Source organism: Propithecus coquereli, unplaced genomic scaffold, assembly GCF_000956105.1.
Source record: "Propithecus coquereli isolate 6110/MARCELLA unplaced genomic scaffold, Pcoq_1.0 Scaffold27, whole genome shotgun sequence".
In the NCBI taxonomy this organism is placed as follows: domain Eukaryota; kingdom Metazoa; phylum Chordata; class Mammalia; order Primates; family Indriidae; genus Propithecus; species Propithecus coquereli.
Genome location: NW_012148285.1, coordinates 13,232,847 through 13,245,391, shown reverse-complemented (window position 1 = coordinate 13,245,391; position 12,545 = coordinate 13,232,847).

The window sequence follows — 12,545 nt, the reverse complement described above, 5'->3', positions numbered from 1 at the left end:
TGGCTAATTTTTCTATATATTTTTAGTTGTCTGATTAATTTCTTTCTATTTTTAGTAGAGACGGGGTCTCGTTCTTGCACAGGCTGGTCTCAAACTCCTGAGCTCAAACAATCCGCCTGCCTTGGCCTCCCAGAGAGCTAGGATTACAGGCGTGAGCCACCGCGCCTGGCCAAGCATCACCATCTCTTGCATGAGTTGCTACTACAGCCTTCTGATTTTTTTCTTTGCCCCTCCAGTCTACACGGCAGCCAGCATGAATTTTTTTAAAATGTGAAACATAAACCCGAACAGGTGGTTCCCCTTGTTTCAATGTACCCAATGTCTTCCCAGTATTCTTAGAATAAAAGACAAACTCTGTATGTGGCTTCTGAGATCTCACGTGATCTGGCTGCTACTTTCTCCTCCGCGCATTGCATCTCCCCTCCTCACAGCTTTTGAGCCACCTTGCCTCTTTTCTGTTCCCTGAATACAAGAAGTCCTTTCGCTCCTCTGGGCTTTGCAGGTGCTGGTCCCTCTACCTGAAATGCTCTTTGGTCAGCTCCTCTCAAGACTGATTCCTTCTCATCCTTGAGCTCTCAGCTCACACATACCCTCCCCAAAAAGGCTTTCTCTCATGACCCCATCTCAGGGTTTCTCAATCTCAGCACTACTGACATTGGCACCAGATCCTTCTTTGCTGTGGGGAGCTGTCCTGTGCACCACAGAGTGTTTAGCAATATCCTCAGCTTCTACCCACCAGATGCCCATAGCACTTCCCTCTAAGTCACGACCACCAAAAATGTCTCTTCACATTGCCAAATGTACTGGGACGAGGGTAGGGAAAATTACTTACTGATAAGAGCCATTTCCCCTCTAAAGTGCCCTCGACAACTTCTCTTTATCTCTTGGCCCTCTAGGCTTCCTGCATGAACTTAGATTCTCTGCAATTCACTTTTGTAGTACTACGTGTTTTATAATAAGAATGATAATGAGAAAGTAACTCCCATGAGCCCACGAACTTTGACTGTGTTATTCATGGTCTGTATCCTCAGAACCTAAGAGAGTACCTGGCCTGTGGAAGGCTTTCAATACGTATTCAGTCTATGAATGAATAAAATTGATATTCATTACCATAAGCCAAGCTCTGTGCTCAGCACTCTTCATGTGTTAGCTCATTTAATGCAGCTAATGAGACAGGTAATGCCATTATCTGCATTTTCAGGTATGGAAAAGTAAGATTCAGAGAGATTAAGTCATGAAGCAAATAAAAAGACAGGACGAGGATACAAAACCGTGAATCTACTTAACTACTGAGCTGTATTGCCTCTGTATCTCCATTGGTGAAATATCCACCAAACAGTCTTCCAAGTTGGAAGCTTTGGATTGTCTTTGACTCTTCTCCCTTCCTCTCTGTATCCTATCGGTTTTTCAATCCCATAATTTGTACCCCATAAATACTACCTTAAGTTCAGCCCCTCTTCTCCATCCTGTTGCTGTTGAATTCATCAAGGTCCTCATCAATTCATGGCTGGTAGTAGGAACAGCCTCCTACATCTGGTCTCTACCCTGTTAGCCTCTGCCCATTCTTTGCCACCTCTATATGACAACGGTGTTCATGTCTAGTCAGGTCACGTCATGCCCTGGTTTTGAAAATGTCTATTGGCTTCCTGATGCCTACAAGATAAAGTCCAAACTATCTAATGTGGCCTCAGGTATGTGATTGAATCTCTCTGAACTTCAATTCCCTGTCTATAAGAATGGGAATATGAGAATATCCCTTTTAGAGGTGTTTTTAGGATTCAGTGGGACGAGGCATGTGAAAGCTTACAGGCATGCTCGATGGTGCTGATTTCCTTTCTTTTTCTTTCGTTATAGTTGAAACCTATCCCACTTCTCCAACTTCAGCTCCCATCAATCTCCCCTCCCGTCCTCCTCTACTTAGTGAATTCCTATTTATCCTTCAAGTTTGCAGATCAAATGTCTCTGCCATGGTCAAGTCTTCCCCCACTTTCTATAGCAGGGCTGATGACCTCTGGTCTGGGGTCTCAGACCTTCACTGTAGCATTGAACATGCTGTGCCTTTAAACATGTTGTCATCAATTGTCTATATGTCTTCTCTTTCCATTAAACTAAGGGCAGGTATTTATACATATCTGGATCCCTGGCATTAAGCAAAGGGCCTAGCACACAGTACGTGCCTGATAAATGACTATTTATGATGTAGGAAGATTGTAACTCAGTTCCTAGAATTACACGGACCTGGGTTTCAGTGCTGACTCTGCCTCTATTGCTGTGACAACCTTAAGCAATTTATGTTTCCCTTCTGGGCCTTGTTTTTTTCTCTGAAAACATAAAGATGGTTATATCTTCCTCAGAGGATATAATTTAAGTAATTGATGTAAAGTAGGCCTGATGTATGAATTAGACTTCAACTTAACAGAACAACTTCATGCAATACTTTAAAAGGAAAACATATATTATTCAATCACTTTGGATGAATCAACTGATACTACTGACTCAGTGCAGGTTTTATACTTTATTCGGGTTATGACGGAAGATTTTCTTTGCTATGAAGAGTTACTTTCTTTGGGCACTTTTGAGAACAGAACACAGAGAATAGATACCTTTAATAACTTTCAAGATAAATGTCATGAAGTTGGACTGAATTTGGTAAATTTAGTGAATGTATGTACAGACTTCATGACAGGAAAACGTGAAGGGTTTATGGCACAGATTTAAAAAAAAAGTATTAATGGATCCAGATGCTCTCATTTCTTTTTGTTGTATCTTGCATCAGCAAAATCTCTGTGCTAAATCTACTATTTTAAGTGACACTTTGCAACAAGTTATAAGTATTATTAACTATATACATGCAAATGCAACACAGCATCATCAATTTCATAATATGCTAAAGTTGCATGATGAGGTATTCCATGTGGATTTGCCGTATCATTCTAAAGTATGTTGGCTACCACAGGGACAGGTGTTAGCCAAAATTTTATCTCTGTGAGAACAGATAGTTAAATTTTATGAAGAACAGAATCAGCAATGTGAATTATTGAAAGATTTCTATAGGAGTGCAGCATTTCTGTGTGATGTGTCAAATCAAAACAACTTGAATTTGCCTGGTAAAACTAAGTCTATATGATATGTGGCAAAAAAAAATCCAAGCATTTCGGAAAAAAAAGCTCTTTTTTCAAAACGCTTCTTCTTCGAAAAGAAATTTTGGATGAACATTTTCCCCGGTTAGCAAAGGTCACTGATGAGCAGGATGATATATGCAAATCATCTGAAGAATAGTCAGCTGTTACAGACCTATTAATTGGAGAATACAGTGAAAGGTTCACTGACTTTGAGAATCACAGCAGCACGCTCAAATTAGCATTTCAGCCTCACCTAGTTGATATCACCAAGGCACCTAAAGAACTACAAATGGAATTGATTGAGCTCTCAGTAGATGACATTTGAACGTCATTGCTTGATGCTAAGAAAGAGCCAACTGAAATATGGAAAAATGCAGTAGAGTACCCATACCTTCGGGAATAAGCCCCCCCAAAAAAGCCTTCTTGCTTTTCAACCACTTACTGCTGCAAATCTACATTCTCCTACCTAACCCAAATCAAGATACGCTTAAGGTCCCAAATGATTGATGCCCACCTAGTGGACCAACTAAAACTGTGGACCTCCATGCTGCAACCAAATATTCAAATGCTTTTCAACAAAAAGCAGACACAACAAAGTCATTAGAAGGTTAGTTAACTTTAAAATTAACAAATAGTCTTCATTTTTTGAAATTATTAAGTACATAGCAGTTAGACTTTTACAAAATAATACACATTTTTACATATATCTAATTGAAGTTTCTTGAATGCAGCTTTATTTGATTACAGCTAAATTAATGCGGTCTTCCAACATGAAAAGTTTCCCTGTTGGCTATAGCATTGCTATACTTCATAGCCCAAAATTGAAAACAACCCAAATGTCCGCCAAAAGTAGAATGGATAAACAAATTTTAGCATATTCCCAAAATAGAACACAATACAGCAATGCAAAATGAATTCTTTCTACAGACTAAAGCAGAAAATGAATCTCACAAAAATATTAAGCAAAAAAAATCGGGCAAATACAGTGCCTCCTCTATGACTCCATTTGTATAGAGTTCAAAAATAGGTGACACTAGCCTGCAGCTGTTAGAAGTCAGGGGAGTGGTTATCTTTTGGAGAGAAGGAGTTAGTGGCAGGAAAGGCAGATGAAAAGTGCTCTTAGAGTTTTGCTCATGCTTTGTTTGTGGATCTGAGTGCTGATTACTCAGATGTGTCACTTTCTGAAAACTCCTTGAGCTTTTACCCTTATGAATCAGGCACTTTTCTGTGTGTATGTCATTCTTCAGTAAAATATTTACAATGGTAGAGAGAAAAGGATAGTAATGATAACCATGCCAAATAGTATGTACAGGGCACTGTTGTGTTTTGCATGGATTGATTCAAACGAGTCCAGAGATAGGGGCTTTCAGGTAGCCCTTATCGCCACATTCCCCTCCACCCCCAATTTTTACACATGGGGAAACCGAGGCCCAAAAACGTTGAACAACATGCCAGGGATCACACAGCCAGGAAGCGGCTAAGCACAACTCAAATCCAAGTGGTTCGGCGGCCTATAGAATCTGCATTTTTAGGTGCTGTGTTCCACTGCATCTTAATGAAGAGCCCTTTGATGCATAGAAAACCTTCATTCCTTCATCAAAGGGCCTCCTGAACAAACCCAGGATGTTAGGAATTATGCAAATGAGCTTAAAAAAATTAGAGACTCTGCCAATGAAGATGGAGGGAGGAATATGGTGCCAAACTGAAATGTGATAATGAGGCTGATCTTGATGCCACTTCTCAGTCCTTATTTGCAAAATTAAGATCTAAGAGGGGAAAGGAAAAAAACCTACCCCAACCATAAAAGGCAGGGTGGATACCCATGAGATAAGATGGTTGAAGAAGCGCTAATGATCCAATTAAAAAATGGAATGTGGCTCTGTCAGCCTTATGTCAATTACCATAGACTTGAGCCCTGTAGTATAGTCACTGCTTGTAAAGAGAAATTAATGACTTGATTTTATTTTTTCTACTGGTGGCAGATAAGTTTTTGAATTATTAATCTGTGTTTCCTTTGCTATGCTGTTGGTCTTCCATCTCAAAGAAATCTCAGGGATTTTTGCCAGAGAAGACTGTGGAAAGTTTCACAAAGAGAAAGAGATGAACTGGCTTTACCAAACTATTAGCAGAAAGAGGCAGGATTTCCCCCCTGAAGATAGGAAAGGGGTTGGAGATGGGAAGTAAGAGTCCTACAGAATGTGGGAACTTTACCCCTGTGAAGGAGCAGCATGTAGGAAAATTAGATCTCAACAGGAAAGGCTGTAAAAGGAACCCTCTGAAAGCTGGACCCCAAGCTCACACCAGCCCCAACAAAAGGTCTTGGGCTACAAGCCCAAAATAGAAAGAAGAGGGTTAATGTGGTTTCAGACCACGTGCACCTTGGCAGAAAGTCCCATTCTAATATTCAACTCAATAAATACTAAATGAACTCTAGGGATAAGAAAGCCTCAGTATTGACTGAGATTTTTTTTTTTTTTTTTTTTTTAGCCAGCCTAGCTGTTGGAGGGTTTGAGTTAAAGTAAGGAAAATAGTGATATTTCTTTCACACCTGAGCCTGAGGGTTTGGATGCCTATCTCCTACATGCAAAATGGGTGGAAATTACCCCGTATGGATGCCAGAAAGTATTTTGCATTGAGAAAAATCACTTTGATGGAAAGAACATTATCTCCTTTGCTTTTCCCAGTGCCAGCTTAATAATTCTCGAAGCCCCAGTCTGCCATGACAAGCAAGGCTGGATTTAACTACACGTTCCTTTTCTTTTTTGACCTTGGGGTCCCATTGCTCATGAATTCCTGATATTAGTATTTCTGTCAAGCAGGGCTGTTTTAAGATGACTTCAAGTTTTAACAAAACAGAATTAAATATTCAACCAAGAATATCTCCCTTCTGTGAGTAAAGATATGATTGAAACTTACATGGTGATTGCTGTTATCGTCACGTTATGAACCAGGTGTATCAAGCTAGGATATTTAATTTTACCTAGAAGCCAACTGTTACTGCTACCAGGGGCAGTACAGAACCATTCAAGTACAGAATTGGGTAAAATATGAGGATCATCTTGGAAGCTGGAGCCATTAGCCCAGATGCATAGAAGCTTTTGCAGTGATGATAATTACATATCATTAGTGCATTTGCAGAATGAGATCCCTTCTTCCAGCAGGAGAGGAAAATCCACCCAGTATAGGTGAACAAAAAGCATCATGGTGGCAATCTGTCACCATTTGGGCTCTAAGAAAAGTGCATTTTTTTCCCCAGCAACTTTTTCTGCAGGTATGAGGATACTGGAACCCTCAGTGGACGACAATTGGCTAACAGACAAAATGACTGCTGTCCAGACACTAGACAGGGCTACACAAGCAGAGTGCCAAAACTGGGTAGCAGAAGAGGATATCTCCAGGAAAAATAAGGAGTGTCAACTGATGGATGTGGACATGATTTGCAAACCTTTGCTCACATGAAGCCCTTGTACCGGTGGGAGAAGTGAAGGAATTAGGAATTTCAAGGCACGATTTCTCTGGCACTTTTGGCTGGATATCTCTGTGAACAATCTCAGTAGCCTCAATCTATGTAATCACAACATTTGGAATATTGAAATTGCAGCCTCAAACATGAAGGGATTCAACTCATTGAACAGAACTAGTTGGTAAAAATATGAGAGCGTTGAAGGCTGTGGGATCATGTTCATAATGTGGTTATGTTTGGGGCTCTAAGCAGGCAGGACTTGAGTACCAGCTCCCTCATTTATTGCCTGTATGATCCTGGGTAAATGATTTCATCTCTCTGAGCCTCCATTTCTTCATCTATAAAATGATAACCTCCCTCAAAAGATTATTGTAAGGATTCAATGAGAAATTCATGTTAAAGCACACAGGGTTATGGCTGACATATATAGTACATGCCTCAAATGTTAGCTACTATTCTTACTGAACAGTATGAAGGGTGCCTTGTAGCCTGTTTGTGGCTCTGTCAATATGAAAAGTACCAAGATAAAAGGGAAGGTATGGATATGTGAAAACAAATACAAATGTACCCTGACCTCCCCAAGTCTCACCAGCCTGAGGGACAGATGAGGTCATGAACAATAATAGCTCCTATTTTCTTGGCTCTTGGCTTCACATGTAAAATCCAGGACCTCTGGGCCCACCTTAACATTTCACATGGCCCCTTGTGAAAACAGCTCTTTTGGCTTCTTCCTACAGCCCTCCTTGATGGAAAGTTCAGAAACAAGTTCACGGGGCCAGGTTTGGGGTAGACATTGCGATAGAAGCTAAGGTTTACTGAACACTTACTCTGTGCAGGGTGGTACAGTAAGACCCTTTCCATGCATTAGCACATTGAACCCTCAAGAAAACCACCATAGGAGTTTGGTAATAATTGTTCTTATTTTGTAGATGTGCAAACAAGGCCCAAAAAATTTAAGTAATTTCTCTGATATTATAGAGATAGAAGATGGGCCTAAGAATATCTGTCCCCAAAGCCAGCAGTCTTTGCAACTATGTTGTCCTCCCTGAGGTACCATGTATGAGCCACCTTCTCAATCACCCCTTACAAACCTATCACCATCATGAAAATCAGCTCATTCACCTAGATGCTTGCTGAGCCCATAAGACATACTCAGATGCCTTGAATTCAATGGGAGCCAAAATTAGACTCGAAATGAGTCTCCACACCCCCCATGACATAAATCAGGGTATTCATAAACAAGGGAGAAATTGCAAATTAGGGAAGAGCCCAGTGGCTTGCCCCAAATCCAAAAGATGTCATTAAAAAAATGTTAATAGACTTCAAGCAGTCTACTAGGTAGAGAGGCCATTAATACAAGATAAATAATGGTAGTGAGGTGGACGAAGACAAGCTCATAAGTTCTTACTTGCTTATTAAGGAAAGTATCTTTTGGATTCACATTTATAATGTATATGACGGCAGATAGATGAATTATAAGTGTATATTTTCATTAAATGCCAAGCACTGGCTGCTGTTCCTCCCCGATGCAGAAAAATTAAGTCATAAATGAGTGAATTAAGATTATTTACCTCCCCATTTTCAAAGAGAATACCTCCTAGCTGGAAGGGAATTTAGAGATCAACTATCTGTCCCAACTCCTTCCCTTTGCACATGAGAAAACTTCCAGTCCAGGCCACACCAGGATTTTAAATGATTTGAAATTCAAACACACTAGTGGATCACAAACACATTTTAATTTACTCCTTACCACTGACAGCTGTAATCAAGGCATGAGTCGTTTGTGCAAAGGCAACAACTGCTTAGCCTTCATGATGAATGGACACAGAATCTTAATTCATATTGATTCCAGTGTCAGGCCTTTGCTGGTATTTCAGTCCTGAACTTGCACAGTTATTATCCATATTACAAAACAGTATTGACTATTTTCCATCTTCAGCAAGAACACCAATTGGCCTATCTTTTGAGGAGAGACTTTTTTTGTTTTGAAGGTCATTTGAAATCATTAGCATTAGAATATATGTTGACCCTAGAAGAATGGAATAAATATGGTCTAGGATGATGAAATAAACCATAAATAAGTTTGGGGGAATCCCAGAACAGGAGACCCACTGCTTCACTTCCCAGGAGTCTATGAGTTTTGTAGGGAAGCTCTTTGTCCAACATGGCACCCAAGCCATAAGGAGAAATAGCTGAGAGGATCATCTGGATGGGTAGGACTGAGGGCAGCCTTGTAGATACTTATATCTGTGTGATGTAGAGAAAGATGGGAGCATTCAAGACTCTAAGAAGGGCACAGAAGTGGGTGTGAGAACCAGAAGACCAAAAACATCCTCAACGCTCAGAGGTAGGGGGTTTGGCCACTGTGGAGCCATGGTGAGCAGCAGTGGAAACAAAAGGACACATAGCTGCACTAGGTGGGGACAGGTCACAACAGAGAATGAAACTCCCCCCTGCAGTCTGGAAACCCCCAACACTAAAGGAACGTCAAACACACCTGGTGAGAAGGATAGAAAGAAACAAGAGGGAGAGAGACAGACTTGGGTCAATTGAGTAGTGTCCACGAGAGACTGAGTTTGAAACCAGAAGTGACTACCTTTCCTCTAATTCAATTTTCCAGTGAAAGTGGGTGCTTGAGAGTGAAATTAAATTCAGTTATAGGAAAATAAAGTTCCATTTTCACCCATCTATGTTTTGTGATTGGGAAAATACCTGCAGCATGAAATAAGCTCTTAATACAGTGCCTGGCTTAATAAGTGCTCAATAACTCTTGGCTTCTGTAGCTGCAGTTGCTGTTGCTATTGTTGCTATTGCTATCATTATTATTTTATGGTGAGCACCTGAAAGCAGGTACAGTATTTTTGTTTGTTTGTTTGTTTCTATATCTTCAATGTTTATCACAGAATAGATTCCTCAGCATATGTTTGTCAAATAAATGACTCAAAATCTGAATTTATCCCAGCTAGCACTAAATGTTATCATTTGTGCAACCTGGTGTCAAAGTGAAGTCTCCTTTAGCCTAGTTTCTCAAATGAGTGATGAGAGTTCCATCAACTAGTGTTAGACATAGAGCATGGGTAAGAAATACATTTCCATTGTGCTAAGCCACTGAGATTTTGGGGCTGCTTGTTATAACAGCACAACGCAGCCCACCCTGACTGATACAAACTACAATTTGAAATGTACTTAAGAGGAAATACCTAGTCTGTGGCATACCGTTTTGCATCCTGTATGTCATTTAATTTTCACTGCCTGTATTTTATAGTCAATGCATCAGTGATATTAAATGATTTGTCTAAAATCACACAGTCAGTAAAAGTCAGGTCCATCTGAGTCCAGGATCCTAGAATTTTCCATTACACCAGACTGCCCCCAAATTAAGCCCTTCTTATACCTACTTCTCAACTATATATTTTACTTTTAATATCACAGCAGATAGTTACTTGATCTATATTCCTTTCCACTTTTCCAAGCAGTCCTAAAGTAAATAAGGTTTGGAGTAGGGGATAAAGGGAGATAAATGGCAGTTGGGAAAAATCCAGAGTGGAATTGAAAATCCAAGATTTTCAAACTTTGTGTATTGGTCACCATAGGAGCAGTCAGGGCAACATGGCAGAAAACTCTGGTGGACAAATTATGTCCTGTTTTCCTTTAGGCTGGGACGGAATGAAAAAGAATGATAGACGTATTGGCAAGGATGGGGAGCAACTGGAACTCCCACACATTGCTAGTAGGAGTGCAAAATACTTCAATTATTCTAGAAAACAATTTTCTAGTTTCCAGTAAAATGAAATAAGACCCCATGGCCCCACCTACAATCCTGGATTGTACTACAAAGAAGTGAATACATATGTCCACAAAAGATTTATACAAGAATATTCATAGAACCTTTATTCATAAGAGTCCCAAACTGGAAATACTGCAAGTGTCTATGAATAGGAAAATAGATAATTGCTATGCAATGTAATACTAAATATCAATAAAAAGAATGAAATATGGTAAAACACATGGATGACTTTCAAAGACATGTTAAGCAAAATAAACTAGAAACAAAAAAGTGCCTTCTGTACGATGCAATGAATAGAAATGGCAAAAACAGGCAAAGCTAATCTATAGTGATTGAGATCAGATAATGGTTACATCCAAGGTTGGTGGTACTGACTAGAATAGTCATGAGGGATTTTTCTGAGGTGATGAAAATGTTCTATAACTAGTTCTGAATGGTGGTTACACAAAACCCACTAAGTTGTACACAATGCAAGAAGAATGTGGATCTAAAAATTTAAAGAGAATGATAAAAAATGATATCTGCATTTCAAGAGGGCAAGCAGGGCTTTAGGGTCCTGGAGGTTTGGGCTGTCTCGGTCAGCGGCAGGGGCGTGGATCCGGAGTTTGAACAGAGAAGTGATCCACCCGCTAGGATGAATGTCCGCAAGACTAGGATGGGGGTTCTGCAAGGGGTGGACACCTCGGTGACAACTACTCGTCTGTTTGAGGCGTGACTGCTGCAGAGCGTCAGTGTGGATTTCCGTGACTGGGTCTGTGGTCCACAGAGACGACACTGGGGGGGACCTCTCTGAGCCATCCCTAACAAATGGCACAAAGCTGGCTTTCCACAGCATTGTGACAGAGCCAGAAAAGCACCTTCAGTAGTGACATCCTCGGGAAACTCAGCACCAGGTTGTGCTTCATTTATCTCAACACGTCACAAGTCACAAGATACTTATATAACCCCTCCCCCACCCCCCCAAGAAGAGGCAAGTTTCTCCTAAGAATGACTAATGCTGAATTTCTCATCAAATCTCATGGGCTAAGGCTGAGGGCCAGCTTCATTTTCGTTACTTGTTCATAACTGTTGTGAAAACACTGAAGTCACTTGTTTTCTAAAGTCAGCCGCCCTGAAGTCCACTGTGAATGCTACCCGCCAGGAAGGGGAGAGCGAATTTAACTTCCTCGTAACCAGAACCCCCGGCTTCTTAACCAGCCTCAGCCACTTGCTGCTGTATAACCCCAGGTGAATCGCCTCCTCTCTCTGAGACTCAGTGCTGTCATCTGTAAAATGGGAAGAGTAGCTCCAACATCCTCACAGAGTGGTCGTGAGGATTAAAGGAGAAAATATGTGTCACACAGAAAGCCCCATATGGATCAACCTCTTGCTTGACTCCGCTCGCTTTCCAGCTGTTTGCTTGGAGGTTGTGTACACAGAGACATGATTAAGTGTGAAGACAGGTCCATTTTCAGAAATACACTCGCTGGGGCCCCCAGCTGGGAGCCTGAATTCCCTGGCTGACACTGTGGCTATTCAAATGCAGCCAGGTGGAAACAGAGATGCAATGACCCAGCAAATTCAGGAGGTGGGGAGACCATCAGGGCAGTTAGAGGAAAGAAAGCAGCAGCTTGAGAAGATTTCTGGGGGTGGTTGTCTTAGAGGTTGAATTCACCACGCTGCCTGACAAAGTTTTCTTGCATCTTCTGCCCCATAAACACACACACACACACACACACACACACACACACACACACACACGATTTCATAGCATGGAGACAGGTAGAAGATCATAAAATCTAGATTTGAACCTTGTTTCTCGTTGACACCCAGATTTCTTCCTTTCTCACTACCCTCCTCCTGCCCTACTCAGGCACATCCATCCCCTTCCAGAACTCCCTGTGTACCCCATTTCCCCCAGACAACAAAAGAAAATCAGGAGGCCCACTAAGCAATCTGCCGTGTGAAAGCCCTAGAAGAAAAGTCGCAAAAGCGGGTCTAGCCCTGGTCCGCCCCGGCCAGCTATGCGACATTAATCATCACTCCGTCTCTCCCCAGCCTAGGTGTCTCTGTCTGAAAAATCAGAGTTTGAAGAAATTACTCATGTCAGCTCAGATAATTTGTGATTTCCAATTTTAAAAATTATTAATTGAACAGTGGGAAAGCCGGCAAATAGTTCCTTAAAAGACCAAAC